Source organism: Heterocephalus glaber, unplaced genomic scaffold (genome assembly GCF_053883595.1).
Source record: "Heterocephalus glaber isolate CG9 unplaced genomic scaffold, H.glaber_assembly_v1.0 deba00001463, whole genome shotgun sequence".
NCBI classification, from domain to species: domain Eukaryota; kingdom Metazoa; phylum Chordata; class Mammalia; order Rodentia; family Bathyergidae; genus Heterocephalus; species Heterocephalus glaber.
This window is the reverse complement of record NW_028258310.1, coordinates 4,374,980-4,396,468: the sequence shown is the minus strand read 5'-3', so window position 1 is coordinate 4,396,468 and position 21,489 is coordinate 4,374,980. Positions and strand designations below refer to the sequence as shown.

Sequence of the window (21,489 nt, the reverse complement as noted above, 5' to 3'; positions counted from 1 at the left end):
AATAATTAAAAGGATCATACCACAGTGATATATGCACACTCATGTATATAGTGACACAGTTTGTAATGTTGAAAACATCCCAAATGCCCATCAACTGGTGACTGGATAAAGAAGATTTAGGTTTTTTAAAAAAATATAAAATGGAGTACTACTCAGCCATAAAGAATGGTAAACTACAGATATTTATAGCTAAATGGGTGAATATCAAGCCCATACTTTTTTTTTTTTAGTTTCTGTGTTTCTTCACATTACACTTTTTTTTTTGCTTAAATTCATTTATTGGTACATTTTAGATATATAATACGTTTACATTTATCATTGGGTGCTTGTACCTGTACATGATGTATCTTGGTTCTTATTTGTTTCCCATTCCCTGCCCTCCCTTCGCCCCTTTACCCTTCCCTATTTACAAAGACTTTCTTTCCATTTTTTCCTTTTCTCATAATTTTTCCTTTCCCTTCTTTCCTTTCCCGTCCCCCCCCCCCACTTCTCCTACCCCTTTGGACCTTTTCTTCCTATTTCAAATTATCAATTATTGAGGCCATAATTGTAAGTGAAATAAATAGAACACACATGTGTAAATACCAAATTGTCTCTCTGGTGTGAGAAACAGAAAGTGTAAATGAGGACCAAAATGTATAATAGATAATGTGAAATAGGAAGAAAAGGGACAAAGGGGAAGAAGGGGGGTGGGGGAAATGAAAGAAGGCAAAGAAAAAAAATATGAGAAAAGAAAAAAAAAGGGAAACCAAGCTTTTGTAAGTAGGGAGGAGTAGAAGGGAAGGAACAGGAATGTCAAAAAATAAGAACCAAGATAAATTATGTACAGGTACAAATTCCCAATGATGAATGTGATCATAATGTATATCTAAAATATACCAATAAAGAAAGTTAATTAAAAAAACCAAAAGAGAATCTTTCACTTCTACATAATTACTTCACTTTCATATGCTCATTTCCCTTAATTTTACCTTTTGTACACTATCTATCTGGGAGAGTATCATTTAAGGCAGTTAATAAGTGGCACAAGCCAATATATTGTGTATGTTCTAACAAAATTGCTAGAAAAGACCTTGTGTGCACACACACATACAAACACAATAAAACATATAAAAGTAAATTAATTCTATGTAAAAAAGAAGTAAATCAGTTGTACAAAAGATGTTGCTAACACTCAGGAGCAAGATTGGTAGCTTTGTTGAAATAACATTTTATCTTCTCTTCTTTATCCTTATTCATCTTTCATTTTCCCTACATTTTCTGCTTTATTCTCTACTTATTTTTTTCATATAACAATCTAGCACCATGAACTCTAAATAAGACAAAGTAAAACTTCTCTATTGTATTTTTGACTATCTTAAATTACTGATGCACAGTGTCTTTAAGTACACTAACTAGTGTTGAAATAAATGAGTACCAGTATTTGTATGAATTTATTTATTAAAAGAGGCAGTTGGATGGGAGAGCGATGATACATAGTTTCTCTGGAAAGACAACTTATCTTGTGCTCAAGTTTCTTTGGTTAAAATATGCAACTCTGAAAGCAGGCTTTATTACATGAAACTACTTTTTTAGTGATCTGTTGATTGATTGATTAATCCATATTTGGAGCTTGTATTTGCAAAGATTCTTTTCCAAAATCTACATGGAAAAAAACCCTAGATATTGGTCATGTTAGAATTACTGTTATATGAAACACTAGCCAAAACTTAGGATCCAAAACACATCGTTTGAATAAATACCATTTTATAAACAGAATGCTTTTTAATTAACAAATACAACTCTGAATCTGAGCCTAGGGAATCTAAGCATCAGGAAAGCTTATCTGGTCAATAAAATATAAAGCAAAAGGAAAGAAGGGAAAGGAAAAAATATGAGAAAAGGAAAAAATGGAAACAAAATCTTTGTAAATAGTGAGGAGTGGAAGGGTTGAAGGGAGGGCAGGGGAATGGGGAAAAAAATAAGAACCAAGATACATCGTGTAAAGATACAAATTCCCAATAATGAATGTTACCATATTGTATACCTAAAATGTACCAATAAACTTAATGGAAAAAAAATATAAAGCAGCCATGGTATACAATTATAGTCTACCCATTCTTGTTGCTTAACTTTTTAGAGCAAATTACTTTTTCCTTTGCAAACTATTATTCTGACTCTCTAGCATTTTAAAACTTCATTCTTTTTTTCCCCCAGGGATTGAACTTAGGACCTTGAGCTTGTGAGGCAGGAGTAGTGCCACTGAGCTAAATCCCAGCCCTTAAAACTTCATTCTTTTTCTCCTATGGCTTTTAGGGGCAAGAAAGAAGTTTTCAGCAGTAAGAATTCCTTCATTAGTAATACTGGTACCTAAGTTTTATAATTATTGATGGCCAATTGCATTTAAAATAATTTTCATCGATATGGATGGTCTGTCCTTTGGAAAGCTTATTCCACAGTTTAGAATCTATTCTTGAAGTTAAGTATTGCTATGTTCACTCCAAAAACCCTCTCTTGAAATAATATCCTGTTATTTTCTACCATCTTTTCTTCTATGAAGACAGGAAACAGCTGGCTAGTTCACTTGTAGTGGGGCCTTCCATAGTTACAGATGGTTAAGTTTAAATTGTGCATTAGCATTTCCCTTCCAAGATATCTTTAGAAGAGTAATTGTACTAAGTGCTTTATAGAATGGAATGCTTTTGTTTCCTGCATTGCTGACTTGACTGCACAGTGAGACAGAATTTTCAAAATGCTGTGCCATATCCTATTATATTTCCTCTGAACACTTGGAAGTCACTGGGGAAGATCTTTATAGTTTCTTATTTTATTTGCATGGAAATGTAGTCCTCAGCCCACAGTTACACAAGTGGTGGAACACAAACTAGAACTTAAGTCTTCTCCCTTTTGTCTACTATTTTAATCAACACTTCAGATTTCCTTGTATGTATTTTGGGATAAAAATATTTTTATTCCAATATCTAGTGTTCAAAAATTCAGTCAACTTCAATATATATTTGTTAAGCACTGGGTAAGCAGTGGATACCAACCAGGTACTCAGAGTTAAAAATATAAATAAGCCCTCAAAATTTGTATGATAGCAGGAAAACATACTTAGAACATAAAGAGTATAAGGCTGACTAATGAGTACCTTGGGAAAGATATTGATTGTAAGAGTATTTTAGTAGTGATGTTGGTCAGCTCATTGATTAGCAAGGTTGGCTCAGTTGAGTTGGCTACCTAGGTCCTTTTCTTCTCTGCTAATGTGCCTCTACTATCTTATCATAGAGGACAAATATTCCAGGTGGGAAAGGGCTAATACTTACTAGCCAAAAGTATAAGATAATTGTATTCAAATTATTATGGGGGAATCTTCAAGAAGATGTTATTTGATCAAGTCCTTGAAGGATGAGACTATAATTTTGATAATGAAGGTTGAAGGTAGGTGTAACAAAGGCCTTCTATACACCAGCATAATACAGGCTTGATGGCAAGATACATAGAGTATTCCAGGAGGTAAAACTATTGGAAAATGACATGATATCATTGTAGTAATGAGAGTAAAAAGAGTAAGAGCATCTTTGAAAATTTGAACTCAGAATATAACAATAATGAATGAATTTCAGAATAATGGGTGACCACTAATTCAAGTTGAGAAATTATTAATCAGACAGAGTATGTCAGGATCATGAACAAGGGTAGAAATTTTCAGGTAAAAAACCATAGCTAAGGAAACTTGGAAGAAGAAATGAGAAAGATGTTGAAGATAAGAAGATGCTCAGAGAACTATTCAGATGTACTTTAGGTTTACATAATTGCCTGTGTCTCCTTGGGTGAATCCTGTGGCAAAGTAATATCTTATTCAATGCTGTAAAAACCTAGACTATATTACAGCTCTTAAGATGTTCCTTAATATGCACAGTGAATTTCAGACCATAAACAACAATCGTATGTTTAAAAGAACATTCTTTCCTCAGTAGAATCAAACTATTCTTCCGCTTTTTAACAGCTTCAGCTGACAGTCCACAGAGAAAAACACTGGTTTCTTTCTGACAGCTCTGTGCCATGGTATCATTGAAGCTGGTTAGGGGATGATGCATTGAAATGAGTGCAGAAAATGGCTCCCTTTCAGATTTGTACTGTGACAAAGAGTAGGCATTAGCTTCTATCTGGTTCTGCAACAGGATGTGTTCTTAAAGCTATATTCCTCAGAAAATTATGTTAATTAGGAGAAAAAAATCTGTTTAAATCTGGATCTATCTATAACCACTGTATTATAAACAGCTATACAGTCTTGCCTTTTATTTCTCTGCGGCTTAGGCTTTACTTATGGTTAGTCATGTGCAAAACAAAATAAAAACCTCCACTGTCAATTTAAGTTGATTTCCATCTGCCATGAATGGTAACCCATGATCTTGTCTCTGTTGGGTATTTTCGTAGTGTCCTTGTTTCTATTTTGCAAAGAATCTGCAATCACTTATTCTGTGCATCTCACCAAGTTCTTGAAATGAGACAACACTTGAAAACATAATGACCAGATGATCTCAGGATGCAAGAATCCTTCAGATGTTTGCTGAAAACTATTGAAAGATGCTTCAGTTTGACAAAAGCAGGAAATGTTAATTTTCAGCTCTTTTATAAATAGAGGGGTGATCTGTAAAGGGAAAACTGTTGTCACAGCAAATGTACACTTCAGTGATTCAAACCTAATTAGTGGTTATATGATTTGCTTTGAATATATTTACTGTAACAACTGGTAAACTGCTTTTCAAATTCAGCTGTTTGAATAGATTCTATTTTTTTAAACAAAACAGCTCTGAAAATTTATTTTCCTGTTTTTTCTTAACCAAACCAATTGTCTTTACATCCTTGATTTATGTGCTACATGTCACCAATGACTAGCTCTTACTTTTCTTTCTTTTTCTACTCTCCCTGCAAAATTCCCTAATATTTACTTGAAGAGAGCATTATCTACTTGTTCTCAGCAGTAGGATACAAATATTACATATTGTAAGTATACATTAATTTGAGAATTATTTAATTATGAAAAATAAAGTTACATTTCTCAAAAAATCCTGTTAAACAAGATGTTCAAAACAATTTAAGTATAAGTCTCTCCTATGTCATTATGCTTTGTTACATACTAAACCCAGATATGAGCAAGAAAAGAGAAATTCAAGTTGGTGATGCCATGACTAACTGTAAGTGATTTGCAACACGAATCCTTATATAAAGTGGACATAAATTATCTCTTGGACATACCACAGACTTCTTTTAAGGAAATTATTCTGAAAACCTACAATTCAAAAATTCAGATATTGCATACCTTTACTATAATGGGAGGATGATCCTTGTTCTCTATTTTGTAAGCTTTCAAAAAATAGATTATAAAATCCAAAATTTTGTGATATTTTGGAAAAATATAAGAAAAAAATTAAAAAACCCACACAATTCCACTGTATAATATTGAAGTATTTTGTTTCCCCAGTGTCATTTTTTGCAGATGGAATTTTAAAAAGATGGGGTATATATACCTGTGTGGACAATTGAGTAGGCTGTTTTGAGAACACTTTTTTCCTAACTGTCTTCCTGGGTTTCTCTATACCTCCCTGGGCTCTTTGAAAATCTGAATTCTTTTTGGAGAGATAGAGATTCACAGGGAATACAGCTGCATCATAGATACACCAACACACTTTTTCCCAGAAATGTGAGGTGCTTCTTGAAAATAGTAACTTTGCCTTGTGAAGGTTTAAATATTTGAAATGAACAACTATTATAAATTAACAAATTTTATGGAGAGTTGAGGGAAGGAAGCTCCTGGGAGACCTATCAGAGAATGAAGACAAAGTCCTTAAGAAATGGCTCTTAGCCACAATTATCAGGATTGTGAGAAAGACAGAGTTAGCTGGGTTGAAAACATGTCCCCCTCCCTCCCATATAGAAAAGAATAAAATTATCACTTACCCAGGTGATTATGGTTAGAAAGCAAGCAAGTTAGTCCACTCTGTTAGGTATAAGAATAGTGTGAATGAAGGTAAACTCTAGATTTGGGTGTTCTTGTGGGCTTTATATAGGGAGGTAAAGTGAAACAAACCAACCAACCACCAATTGGTTGCGGCTGCAAACAATTCTTCCTTTTGGAGGTCAGTCACACCACTTTGTATTTTTTTGAACTGTAGCTAAAGAAATGAAAAAAAGGGTCACACTGATAGAGAAAATTACTTTACATAGTGGCTGCATAATATGCAATGAGGTCAGATTCTTAAATACTGTGGTTGGAATCTTAAAAAAAAATTTTTTTATAAGGCTGAATGATTTTATTACCACTAATAACCCCTGTGGCTCTGAAAGTTAAAGTAGTCTGGGTGGTCAGAATTTATGCAGTAGGATAGAAGATGATTATCTGCTGATGAGAGGAAGGAAATTCCTCTTTTTCCCAGTTTCTCTGCTAACTGTACTCTGGGTGAATAACTGTATGGTGCAGTTGGCTAAGGATTTTGTGGTGGAGGTGGAGATTCCCTCCCCTGGAAGGTCACATTTTGGTGACTCTAAGCAATGAACTACACAAGTGAATGAAAAACCTGAAACTCTCTACTCAGAGGAAAAGGACCAAGTGGAGACACTGCATGAGAAGAAAAGTGGTGCTGAGACATTTGCCTTCCTCTTTAAGGAGGTTATTCCTCAGAATGTTGAGCTTTATTTTTTCATGAGATTACTTTAAATAAAAAAGCCATTTATGATGGAGCTCTGTTTGCTCCACTATACCAGGTCCTACCATTTTTAAAAGTCTCCCTACTCTAGGTTCATTGAAGTGGCTTGGGTATTTCAGATGAGAAGTTGGAAAGAATAGAAATAAAAATTTTCTGGGATTAATCTAGATTCATAGAACGCCGGACATTTTTATTACTGTACAAAAATTTTATTTGTATCTGTTCAAATAGATAAGGAAATACTCTGCAGAGAAGTGTTAATAATTACTAAACTTTTCTTTGTAAATTTTAGTGGTGATGCACATGCTACTTAATATTTTCCTAAATCTGATTAAATCTGACCCAAAGCCCCTATACACAGGGTAACAAAAAGTCATTTCACACAGGCTTTATTTCTGAATGCCATTGCTTTGGAGTTCAGGATTTCCACATATAATTTTTTTTTTGAGGGGGCATAAATATTCAGAAAATAGCATAAATTATCTTTAAATTTGAGTATTATTTGAAATACTTTGTCATTGGCTAACAGAATAAAAGTACAGAAAGATTTTCCATTTAAGGTCATATAAATCTACAAATAAATGCATGGAAAATGCAATAGATAAGAAGTCACTAAAAGTATATGCAAGACTTCTTACAGAATCTACTTTTTGGCAGGCTGAGCTGTGTGGACAGAGCACCCAGGACTGACTGAGCCCAGGTCTGTCCGGCTGACTATGCCTACTTCTGACCAAGAGCTGGTAAGGACCCCCAGGCACACCCACCAGCCGCTCATGTAGCCACTGGGGCGCCTACACAAACAAAGCCCCCCCCCCACTGCCTCAGGCCTCTTGGCTGTGCAGCTACCTGGTTCCACACTGAAGAGGCACAGGGGGACATAAAGGCCATTGTCCTGAGCTGCAGAAGTGAACAACAGAGAGAAGGCCTCTCTCAGGCTCCCTGATGAAAACTGAAGCCCACTGGAAAAGTGAAGAGAATCTCTGCAGTAAAGGCACACCAGACCACCATGCTTGGTAAGTTAGAGGGATCATCACCTCCCATCAGAACCTGAACTATCTTCAGGGGAAAGGCAGCTGGAACCTGCAATAGAACTTTGCAGAGTTCAACACTACAGGATGACAGGGAGCTCAACTTGGGAATTGCACCCAGAAATCTGCCTGAATCTCACGGGTCTGTATCTGGCTTACTGAGACTCATTGTCTTATAATTGCACACTGCTGCCCACATTGTCTATTGTGACAGAAGAGATACACCCGAAGGAGTCCCTTCATTTGTATCTTTTATTTGTTATTTTCAAAATACCACTAGTTTTTTGCTCTTATTTTTAATATTTTCCTTCTTTTCCTACTCTTTTAAAAAACTTTTATTTTTCTCTTTTTTCTTTCTTTTCTCTTTTCATTTTCTCTCTCCTCCCTTGCTCCCTTGCTGTCCCACATTGTTCTTCATCTCCCTTTGTGTTCCTCTTCTGGCCCTAATTTGTATTTCTTCTTTATTTGTCTTTTCTTCTCTTTCCTTCTCTTGCTTGTGCCCTCTGGCCTCACAAGTAACCTTCTCCTATTCTTCTACCTACTTATCCCTCCCTCCCCAACTCCTTTTAACTCCCCATTCCAAAGGGTAAAGTTGCTATATTGAAGAGTTTATTCACTATAAACATATGTTGGGTTGGTCCTTGATTTTGATTTAATTCATAAAGTTAAAGGTGATAGATTAATAACTACCACGAATTGTCATTTTCTAAGAGGTACTTGATGCTATTGTGTTGGTGATTGTATGACTTGAGCTAAGATGTTGTGATTGATCTAATCAGTTGTCATTCATAGTATAATGAAAATAAAATAGCCTCAGAACCATTAGAGACACAAAACCTAAAGACCAGCTATATCTGGAAGACATCTCTGAGAAGCAATCATTCCATAAGGGTTCTAAATACATCAACAAAGATCCTTACAATAAGCAACTTCAAAGTATCAACCTAGGAACTAAACCAAGGACAGTATCCAGAACAAAAATTAGAAGACTTTTAAGCAAGGCACAAACTCAGATTTCCACCCAACAAAAGGCAAATTCTGGGGGAAACAAGGTGGAAAAGGCTGATAATCAACAACCTGGACACCCTGAACTGATAGCACAGGAAATAACAAAACAGATGAATGAGGCTCTAGAAAAAATAAAAGTAGAAATAATTTCTCAGATAACTACAGAGATGGTGAGCAGAGTGAAAGACATGACTAGAGGCTCTAGAACAAAAACTGATAAAAAAATAGATGAGCTCAGAAACATGCTAGAAGCCAGGAATGCCCAGCATAAGAAATGGAAACCATGATCGCCCAACATAAGAAAGAAATGGAATCCATGAAACAGATTCAAACATATTCAGGAAATCAAAAACTCCATTGAAAGTATCCACAGCAGATTAAGGGAATCTGAAGATAGAATATCAGATATAGAAGACAGGATCACAGTTAGAGACCATGAAAATAGAAATTTCTTAAAAATAGTAAGAGACCACAAGAAATCAATACAACTGCTAGACAATGCAAAGAAGAATAACATAAGACTGATAGGAGTCCATGAAAAAACAGGAGAAAGCACAATTGACATAAAAAATCTGTTCACAGAAGTAATAGTAGAAAACTTCCCAGACAAAGGTACAGAATTGGACATACAGAGAATGAGGCATATAGAACTCCAACTAGCCATGATCAAAAAAAATCTACACCTAGACATATAACAGTCAAGATCCCAGAAACCCAACAGAAGAACAAAATCCTACAGACAGTTAGAGAAAAGAAACAAATCACCTACAAAGAAAAGCCCATCAGAATCCCAGCAGACTTCTCAACGCAAACTCTCAAATCAAGGAGAGCCTGGAGTGAAGTATTTCAAACCCTAAAAGAAAATAAGTTCCAACCTAGACTGTTGTATCCTGCAAAATTATCTTTCAAAATTGATGGGGAAATTAGATACTTCCATGATAAAGAACACCTGAGAAACCTCATGAACACCAAACTGGCATTCCAAACAATTCTAAGCAATATCCTAGAAAAAGACAATGAAGGCCACAACTCCATGAGGCCCAACAGAGGGAAGCCACCAGGCAAGGTAAGACACTAGAGTGAAAGGGGGGAAAATAAGAAACAAAAGAGCCAACAAAAGTAAAACATCATGACAAGGATGAGTCAATATCTATCAATTATAACTCTCAATGTTAATGGCCTCAATTCACCAATTAAAAGAAATAGGCTGGCAGAATGGATTAAGAAGGCAAATCCAGGCATATGCTATATACAAAAAACACACCTAACTCAAAAAGAAATTCATAGACTGAAAGTAAGAGGATGGAAAGCAGTTCTCCATGCCACAGGAACCAGAAAAAAACAGGGGTATCAATCTTATTTGCAGACAAATTAGGTTTCAAACCAAAATTAATTAAGAGAGACAAAGATGGTCACTACATCCTTGTGAAGGGAACAATCCAAGAGGAAGAGATGACAATCCTAAATATATATGCACCAAATATGAATGCCCCCAACTATACAAAACAAATATTAATGGACATGAAAAATCAAATAAGCTCTAATAAAATTGTAATGGAGGACTTCCATATCCCACTATCACAAATAGACAGATCATCTAGACAAAAAAATTAAGAATAAAACTCTAGAGCTGAACCAAACTATTAAACAAAAGGACTTAATAGATGTTTACAGAGGGTTCCACCTCACAAAATCAGAATACACATTCTTTTCAGCAGCACATGGGTCATTCTCCAAAATAGACCACATGCTAGCTCATAGGACATGTCTAAGTAAATGTACAAGAATTGAAGTTACCACCTGTATATTATCAGACTATAGTACAATAAAATTGGAGGTCAATGACACAAGAAACCGCACAACTCCCACAAACATATGGAAATTGAATAACACCTTCTGAGCAACCAATGGGTCACAGAGGAAATTAAAGAAGAAATTATACAATTTCTACAAGTAAATGATAATGTCAGTACAACATACAGGACTCTATGGGACACAATGAAAGCAGTTCTATGTGGGAAATTCATAGCAGTGAATGGCCATATTAGGAAAACAGAGAGAACTCAGTTAAGTAACTTAATACACAACCTCAAACTCCTAGAAAAAGAAGAGCATAACAAACCCAAAGCTCATACAAGAAAGGAAATTATAAAGATCAGAGCAGAAATCAATGCAATGGAGACTAAGAGAATGATGCAAAAAATTAATGAATCAAAGAGTTGGTTTTTTTTAAAGAATAAATTGAATGGATAAACCTTTAGCCAAACCTTATCAAAAAAAGGAAAGAAAAGGCTCAAATCCATGCAATTCAGAACAAAAAAGGCGAAATCACAGCAGACCCAGCAGAAATCCAGAGGATTATCAATACCTACTTCGAGAACCTGTACTCTAATAAAATGGAAAACACAGAAGAAATGGACAAATTACTAGATACATATGAATTGCCAAAGTTAAATGAAGAAGATGTAGAAATTCTAAACAACCCAATTACAATGAGTGAAATTAAAAATGTAATAAAAAATTTACCAACAAAGAAAAGCCCAGGTCCTGATGGGTTCACTGCTGAATTCTACAAGACATTTAAAGAAGAACTATAACCATTACTCTTTAAACTCATCAAGGAAATTGAAAGGGAAGCAATACTTCCAAATTCATTCCTGGAAGCAAGTGTTACTTTGATTCCAAAACCAGGGAAAGACACAACTCAAAAAGAGAACTACAAGCCAATCTCCCTAATGAACATAGATATAAAATCCTCAACAAGATACTGGCAAACAGAATACAGAGGGTCATCGAGAAGATCATACACCCTGACCAAGTCAGATTTATCCCAGGGATCCAAGGATGGTTCTACATTTGTAAATCAATAAATATAATACACTATATTAACAGAGTCAAGAACAAAAACCATATGATCATCTCAATAGATGCAGAAAAGACATTTAGCAAAGTCCAACATGTATTCATGATAAAAATGCTGCAGAAAATTGGAATAGAAGGTCTTTATCTCAACCTGATTAAGGCTATCTATGAAAAACCAACAGCCAAGAACATGCTAAATAGTCAAAACCTGCAAACTTTCACACTAAAATCAGGAACAAGACAAGGATGCCCACTATCACCACTCCTGTTCAATATAGTTCTGGAAACATTAGCTACAGCAATTAGAAAAGAGAAAGAAATGAAAGGAATAAAGATAGGAAAGGAAGAAGTGAAACTGTCATCATTTGCTGATGATACGATACTTTACATAGAAGACCCAAAAAACTCAGCCAAAAGACTTCTAGACATAATTAACAGATTCAGTAGAGTAGTTGGATATAAGGTCAACACTCAAAAAACAATAGCCTTCTTATACACAAATAGCAGACCTATTGAGAGAGAAATTTGGGAAACAATTCCTTTTACAATAGCATCCAAAAAATGAAATATCTAGGCAATCTAACAAAGAAACCAAAAGATCTCTATACTGAAAACTACAGCACTCTGACAAAGGAGATTTAGGAGCATATAAGAAAATGGAAAAACATCCCTTGTTCCTGGGTAAGAAGAACCAATATAGTGAAAATGGCCATACTTCCAAAACTACAATATAGATTCAATGCAATGCTGCTTGAAATTCCAACAATATACTTCACAGAATAGAGAAAACAATCCAAAAAGTCATTTGGAACTAGAAGAGACCTAGAATAGCAAAAGCAATTCTAGGCAACAGAGACATGGCTGGGCGTGTCACAATCCCCAATTTGAAACTATACTACAAAGCTACCATGATAAAAACAGCATAGCACTAGCACAGAAATAGACCTGAGGATCAGTGGAATAGATTAGAAGATGCAGAAACAACTTCAGACATACTCAGCCACCTCATCTTTGACAAAGGAGCCAAACACCCTCATTGGAGGAAAGATAGCCTATTTAATAAATGGTGTTGGAAAAACTGGATTTCAACCTGGTAAGGATTAAAACTACACCCATACCTATTACCATGTACTAAACTAAGATTGAAGTGGATTAAAGATCTAAATATTAAGACAAAAACATTAAACTTGCTTGAAGATAAGTTAGCTAGAACACTTGAAGACATTGGCATAGGAAATCACTTTATGACCAAAACCTCAGTAGCATGGGAGCTAGCAGAAAGAGTCAAGTGGAATCTCATCTTATCAAAAACATCTGCACTGCAACAGAAACCACCAACAGAGCTCAGAAACAACCTACAATATGGGAAAAAGTTTTAGCAGGGTACCTTAGACAAAGGACTACTATCTAGAATGTATAAACAACTGAAAAAAATCAGACCACCCAAATTCAAAGACCCAATTCAAAAATGGGCATATGAAATGAAGACATTTCTCAAATAAACAAGTAAAATCAGCAAATAAGTATATGAAAAAATGTTCAACATCACTGGTCATTCGAGAGATGCAGATGAAAACAACACTGAGATTCCACCTCACTCCAGAAAGAATGGCTGCTATCGTAAAATCAACCAATAACAAATGCTGGCAGGGGTGTGAGGAGAAAGGAACCCTTCTCCATTGTTGGTGGGAGTGTAGACTGGTGCAACCACTATGGAAATCAGTATGGAGATACCTCTAAGAACTAGGCCTAGAGGTCTCATTTGACCCAGCTATTTACCTACTGGGTATCTTCCCAAAAGAATTAAAAGAATCATACCACAGCAATATATGTGCACCCATGTTTATAGCAGGAGCACTTTGTAATAGCTAAAGCTTGGAAGCAGCCCAAATGCCCATCAACTGGAAACCAGATAAAGAAGATGTGGTTTTTTAAATAAAATGGAGTACCAGTCAACCATGAAGAATGAGAAACTAGTCATTTATAGCTAAATGGATGTATATTGAGGCCATCCTCTTAAGTGAAATAAATAGGACACACATGTGTAAATACCGAATAGTTTCTCTAGTGTGAGAAACTGAAAGTGTAAACAAAGATGAAAAGGATTAATAACAAATAATTGATACTTTGAAATAGCAAAAGGTCCAAAGGGGTAGGGGTGGTTGGAGGGGAAGGGGAAAGGAAAGAAGAGAAAGGAGAAATTATGAGAAAAGAAAAAAAAAAAGGAAAGCCTATGAGAGTCTATGTAAATAGGGAAGGGTAGAGGGGGTGAAGGGAGGATAGGTAATGGGGAAAAAAGTAAAACCAAGATATATCATGTACAGGTACAAGCATCCAGTGATAAATGTAAACGTATTTTATACCTAAAATATACCAACAAAAGAATTTAAGGGAAAACAAAAGACTTAAATTTGTTAGTGTATGTGCTTAATACAATCCTGACAACTGCGCTCTAAGATTCCTTTGTGGGTTATCCTTATTCATCGCACAGATGCCTCCGAGACTCCCTCCCAGAAATTCTAATGTGGGATTACTGGACCATGTGTTGTACCACCCCATGGCTGCCTTCAACAGTGTCTCAACTTTTCTTAATAGAACATTATTAACAAAATGAGAAGTCCTATAAAGTAGCCAATACACAGCAGTAAATTCATGGTTTAGTCTCAATTTCACTTTATATTCTATTTAATCAAATTATAACTTTAATCTCCTCTCTCTCATGCTTGCAAGAATGTAGGTTTTAAATTTTTTATTGTAAAGTTTTTATCTCTACAAAACTCTAGTAATATTTTACATGTTTCCTTGATTTAACAAATTTCTATTAAGTACATATAAGGCTCTATCTCTTCCAATATAATAGATATCTTTTTCAAAAATTTAAATATATGTATTTATTTTTAACTGACACATAATAATTTTACATGCTTAAGGATATAGTGTGATATTTTAGTACATGCATAATATGTTTAATGATCAGATCAGGGTGATTGGCATATCTATCATCTCAGGCATATACTATTTCTTTTTGTATGGAAAGTTCGCCAGCTAATTTGAAATATCCACATAATTATTGTCTACCATAGTTAATCCACTGTTCTGTAGAATATGAAAAGTTATTTCTTCTATCCAACTGCACCCTTGTAGCTGTTAACCATCTTCTTTCTAGCTTCCTCCACTATACCTTTCACAAGTCTGGTAATCATTGATAGTCTCTACTTCTAGGAGATCAGATCAATTTTTTAGCTTCCATATTATATTTGAAAATGTGTAGTATTTGTCTTTCTGAGCCTTATTTCAGTTAACACAGTGTCCTCAATGGTTCTATCCATATTGCTACACATGATAGCATTCCATTATTTTTATGGCTCAGATCATCTATCTATGGCTCTGATCATCTATCTATCTATCTGTCTATCTATCATCTATCTATCTATCATCTAATCACTTTTTATTAATTTCTCCCAATGGATATTTAAGTTGAATCCCCATCTTACCTATTGTGAGTAGTGTTGCAATGAACATGAAAGTTCAGCTATTTCTTTGACATAATGATTCCATTTACTATGGATATTTACTCAGAAATGGAATATCTGGATTGTATGGCTGTTCTATTTCTGTTTTTTTGAGGTACCTCATCCTGTTTACCACATTCCTACAGCTATGCATGCGAGTCCCCCTTTCTCACGGGCATCCTCACCAGCACTTGTTTGTTGTTGCCTTTTTTTTTTTTTTTTTTTGTCTTTTTGATAATAGCCATTCACTGAGATAAGATGATATCTAATTGTGGTTTTGATTATCTTTTCCTGATGATTAGTAGTGTTGAGCATTTTTTTCCATATATGTGCTGGTTATTTTTATATTTTCTTTGCAAAACATCTGTCCTGGTCATTTGCCAATATTTTAAATAGAATTTTTTTTGCTGTGGAATTGAGGTTCATATATTGTGGAAATTAATTCCTCATCAGATGGACAACTTGCAAATATTTTCTCACAATTTTGTTGCTTTGTCTCTTTACTCATAGATAGTTTCTTTTGCTGTCAGAAGTTTTTTAGGTTAATGTAGTATTTGTCATTTTTCTTCCAGTACTGAAGAATGAACCTGGGGCTTTAACTCTAAACTACACATCCAGCCCTTCAATTTTTTATTTTGACAAAGTCTTGCTAAGTTGTTTAATTGCCCAGGGTGGGCTCAAACTTCCAATCCTCCTGCCTCAGCAACCTAGAGTGTTGGGATTATAGGCACGTGGTACCATGCTTGGCTCTATTTGTTGTTTCTTTTTCGTTTATGCTTTTGGGGTCGTATCCAAAAATTGTTTCCCAGACAAATGGCTGAAGAGTTTCCCCTGTGTTTTCTTCTAATAGTTTTATCTCTTAAACTAGAGTCTTTACATCATGCTGAGTTTGTTTTTATATACAGTAAGAGAGTCTGGTTTGGATTCATTCTTTCCCATAGGGATATCCAGCTTTCTTAACACCATTTACTGAAGAAACTTTTCCCCATCTACTGTATGTTTTTGCTGCCTGTGTTGAAAATCTGGTTGCTGCAGATACATGAATTTATTTCTGGTTTCTCTGCTTTGTTTCATTATGGTAGCACCATGCTGCTTGGATAATAAACTTGGTAGTATGTTTTGACATCAGGTATTGTAGTGTCTCCAACTTTGTTTCAGATTGGTTGGCCGTTTAGGGTCTTTTAGGTTCCATACAAATTTTAGGAGTTTTTTCTTTATTTCCATAAAGAATTTTTTTTTGTATTTTGATAGCAATTGTCATGAATATGTAGATCATTCTTGGTGGTATGGAAATTTTAGTAATATAAATTCTTCTAATCCATGATCATGATTTGTCATTATTTTCTTATAACCTTTTCAACATCTTTTATCAGTATTTTGTAGTTTTATTTTTCACTTCCTTTGTTAAATTTATTTTGACTGTTTTTGAGAACTATTGTGAGTGGGATTTCTGTTTCAATTTCTTTTTCAGCAGTTTCACTATTAGCATATAAAAGCTACTGACATTTTTTATTAGCACATGTTTGCAGTACATGAAGTGTACATTCATCTTGGGAAGTAGGTACCTGCACATACTCTTCAAATCCCCTTTCCCTTTCCACTCATATCCATCCCTCCATCTCTAGATCCCCTTCCCCATTTTATTCTTATTGTTATTATTATTCTTAGCTCGTGTTTATGACATGCAATATTTTGTAATGTTTATACCCACCACAGGCATTTGTTACCTATCCATGGGATATATTAAATCATCATGCTTCCCATTCCCCTTGCCCTCAGTCTCCTCAACTCCCTCACATTTGCAAGAGATATAGTCCTTTGTTTCCTTCTATCCAGCTTTTATTTTGTTCTTTGTTTGTGCCTTGCCCTACTCAAATGAGAGATGATTACATTCATCATGGGGAGTTGATACATGTACATAACATGTCTTAATTTTTTTTCATCCTCTTCCCCTCTTCCTCTATTTCTTGTTCCTCTTCTCTTTTGCAAAAGATCAGTCTATTTCCTAGTATTTATCTTTCATTTTCTCTTTAATTTATTCATATATTGGGTTCCTCATGTAAGAGAAACCATGTTCTACTTAAGCTTCCATGTCTGATTTATTTCACTTAATGTTATAGTCTCAAGACACGTTTATTTTCCCACAAATGACTCAAGTTTATCTTTCTTAATGGCAGAGTAATACTCTATTGTGTATAAATAACACATTTTTTAAAGAATGTTTTTACCTATGTTTATTGGAGATATTGGTCTACAGTCTCTCTCTCTCTCTCTCACACACACACACCCCTTCTGTGTGGTTTTAGTATAGAGTAATTCATGTCTTTTGGAATTACTTGAAAGTATCCCTTTCAATTTTTTGGAATAGTTTGAGAAGAATTGGTGTTAGTTCTTCAACAGTGGTTTGGTAAAATATAGTACTGAAGTTACTGATGCTGGGCTTTTCTTTTTTGAGAGACTTTTTTGTGATTGATTCAACCTCATTACTCTTTATTGGTCTATTTAGGTTTGCTATGTCTCCTTGTTTCAAAATGAAGTTATACACATCCATAAATTTACCTATTTCTTTCAGGTTTTGAAATATTTTGGCATATAGTTTGTTCATAATAGTCTCCAATGGTATTTTTTAAAAATTTTATTTTATTGGTACATTTTAGGTATGCAATATAATGACATTCATCATTGGAAATTTGCACATTTACATAATCTCCCTTGGTTCTTATTTTTCATCCTTCCCCTGCCCTCCCTTCAATGCCTCCATCCCTCCCTATTTACAAAGATATTGTTTCCATTTTTTCATTTTCTCATATTAATTCCATTCCCTTCTTTCCTCTCCCCTTCCCCTCCCACTTCCCCTTCTCTTTTGCTCCTTTTCTTCCTATTTCACATTATCTATTATACCTTTTAGTCCTTCTTTACACTTTCAGTTTCTCACACTAGAGAAACTATTCAGTATTTACATGTGTGTCCTATTTATTTCACTTAAGAGTATCACCTCAATGTGCATCCATTTAGCTATAAATGTATCTAATTTCTCATTCTGTGTGGCTGAGTAGTATTCCATTTTATTAAAAAACCACATTTTCTTTATCCAGTCTGCAGTTGATGGGCAATTTGGCTACTTCTAAGTTTTAGCGATTACAAATTGTGCTGCTATGAACATGGGTAGATATATATTACTGTGGTATGATTCTTTTAATTCTTTTGGGAAGATACCCAGCAGGGGAATACCTGGGTCAAATGGGACTTCCAGTCCTACTTCTTTGAGTTATCTCCATAGTGATTTCCACGCTGGTTGCACCAGTCTACACTCCCATCAGCAGAAGAGGAGGGTTTCTCTTTCCCCAAAGCCCCAACAGCATTAGTTATTGATTAATTTCCTGACAGCAGCCATTCTTTCTGGGGTGAGGTGGAATCTCAGCATTGTTTCCATTTAAATCTCTCGATTGACCAGTGATGTTGAATATTTTTTCATATGTTTATTTGCTATTTCTGCTTGTCTGAGAAATATCTATTCATTTAAGATGCCCGTTTTTGGATTGGGTCTTTAAATTTGGGAGGTCTGATTTTTTTTAAAGTTCGTTATATACTCTAGATAGTAGACCTTTGTCTGAGGAACATCAGGTGAAAATTTTTTCCCATATTGTGGGTGGTCTCGTCACAGTTTTGGCGGTTTCTCTTGCTGTGCAGAAGCTTTTGAATAAGAAGAGATCCCACTTCTTGATTGTCTGTGCTAGCTCACGGGCAACTGAGGTTTTGTTCATAAAATTTTTTCCTACACCAATGTCTTCAAGAGTTCTACCTAACCTCTGTTCCAGCTAGTTTAGCATTTCTGTTTTAATATTTACATTTTTAATCCATTTTTATTTTACTTTAGTGGATGGTGAAAGATATAGGTCTAGTTTTAATCTTTGTCAAGTTGAAACCCAATTCTTTGAGCACCATTTATTAAATAGGCTATCTTTCCTGCAGTGAGGGTGTTTGACTCCTTTGTCAAAGATGAGGTGGCTGAGTATGTCTGGAGTTGTTTCTGCATCTTCTAATCTGTTCCACTGGTCCTCAGTTCTGTTTCTTTGCCAATATAATGGTGTTTTTATCATGGTAGCTTTGTAGTACAGTTTCAAGTTTGGGGTTGTGATTTCCCCTGCAATGTCTCTGTTACCTAGAGTTGCTTTTGCTATTCTGGGTCTCTTCCTGTTCTCAGTGAATTTTTGGATTGTTTTCTCAAGGTCTGTGAAGTATGCTGCTGGTGTTTCAACTGAGACTGCATTGAATCTATATAGCAGTTTTGGAAGTATGGCCATTTTCACTCTGTTGATCCTGCCTACCCAGGAGCAGGGGATGTCTGTCCATTTTCTGATATCATCTTCAATCTCTCTTTTCAGAGCGCTACAGTTTTTAGGGAAAAGGTCTTTGATTTCTAGGTTGATTCCTAGGTATTTCAGTTTTTTGGATGCTATTGTGGAAGAAATTGTTTGCCCTATTTCTCTCTCAGTGAGTCTGTTGTTTGTGTAGAGGAAAGCTATTCATATTTGTGTGTTGACCTTGTATCCAGCTACTCTACTGAATTTGGTTATTTAGTCTAGAAGACTTTTCATGGCATTATTGACATCTTCTATGTAGAGTATCATGTCATCTGCAAATAATGACAATTTGACTTCTTCATTTCCTATCTTTATTCCTTTTATTTCTTTCTTTTGTCTTATTGCTGTGGCTAATGTTTCCAAAACTATGTTGAACAAGAGTGGTGATGGTGGACATCCTTGTCTTGTTCCTGATTTTAGTGTGAAGGATTTCAGTTTTTGACCATTTAGTATGATACTGGATGTTGGTTTTTCATAGATGGCTCTTATTAGATTGAGGTAGAGATCATCTATTCCAATTTTTTGTAGCATTTTTATTGTAAATCCATGTTGGATTTTGTCAAATGCTTTTTCTGCATCTATTGAGATGATCATGTGATTTTTATCCTTGGCTCTATTGATATAGTGTATTCCATTGATTGATTTGTGTATATTGGAGTATCCCAGCATCCTTGGGATGAATCCCACTTGATCATGGTGTATGATCTTCTTGATGATCTCTTGCATTCTATTTGCCAGTATCTTATTAAGGATTTTTGCATCTATGTTCATTAGTGAGATTGGCCTATAGTTCTCTTTTTCAGTTGGGTCCTTCTCTGCTTTGGGGATCAAGGTGATGGTTGTTTCCAGGATTGAATTTGGGAGTATTGTTTCCCTTTCAATTTCATTGAAGACTTTAAACCATAGTGGCTGTAGTTCCTCTCTAAATATCCTGTAGAATTCAGCAATGAATCTATCAGGACCTGGGCTTTTCTTAGTTGGTAAGTTTTTAATTACATTTTCAATTTCCTTGATATTGTGTTGTTCAGAATTTTCAGATCTTCTTCATTCAAATTTGGTAATTCATACAAATCTATCCATTTCTTCTGTTTTCCATCTTATTAGCATATACACTCTTGAAGTAGGTATTGATGATCCTCTGGATTTCTGCTGGGTCTGTTGTAATTTCACCCTTTTCATTCCTAATTGCATGGATTTGGGCCTTTTCTTTCCTTTTTCTGACAAGGTTGGCTAAAGGTTTGCCAATTTTGTTGATTCTTTTATAGAAGCAACTATTGGCTTCATTGATTTTTTTGTATCATTCTCTTAGTCTCCACTGAATTGATTTCTGCTCTGATCTTTATAATTTCCTCCCTTGTGTGAGCTTTGGGTTTGTCTTGATCTTCTTTTTCTAGAAGCTTGAAGTTTGGCATCAGGTTGTTTAATTGAGCTCACTCTGTTTTCCTAATATGAGTATTCACTGCTATGAATTTCCCTCATAAGACTACTTTCATTGTGTCCCATAGATTCCTGTATGTTGTATTATAAGTGTCATTTAATTGAAGAAACTGTCTGATTTCTTCTTTAATTTACTCTATGACCCATTGGTTATTCAGAAGTGTACTGTTCGATTTCCATGTGTTTATGAAATTTTTGTGGTTTCTTTTGCTATTGATCTCCAATTTCATCACACTATGGTCTGATAATACCCAAGGGATGACTTCAAGTCCTTTTCACTTAGTTACACATGTTCTATGAGTTAGTATGTGGTCTAATTTGGAGAAGGACCCATGTGCAGCTGTAAAGAATGTGTATTCTGATTTTGTCCAGTGGATCATTCTGTAAACATGTATTAAGTTCATTTGTCCAAGAGTTTGATTGAGTTCTGGAATTTTTTTGCTTACTTTTTGACTAGTTGATCTATCTATTTGTAACAGTGGGGTACTGAGGTCCCCCACTTCTTTTGTATTAGTGCATATATGACTTTTTATGTCCGTTAGTGTTTGTTTTATATAGTTGGGTACACTAGCATTTGGTGCATAAATAT

General features: G+C 35.0%; 1 long non-coding RNA gene across 3 annotated transcripts in view; it reads left to right on the top strand.

Annotated features, from left to right (window-relative positions):
- LOC147826642 (uncharacterized) overlaps window positions 1-21,489 on the top strand; it is a 411,596-nt gene that overhangs the window by 351,748 nt on the left and 38,359 nt on the right. For all 3 annotated transcript variants that reach the window (XR_015438815.1, XR_015438817.1, XR_015438816.1), the window contains exon 2: window positions 7,347-7,702. This is a non-coding gene — a long non-coding RNA (uncharacterized LOC147826642). The remainder of the gene's footprint in view (window positions 1-7,346; window positions 7,703-21,489) is intronic.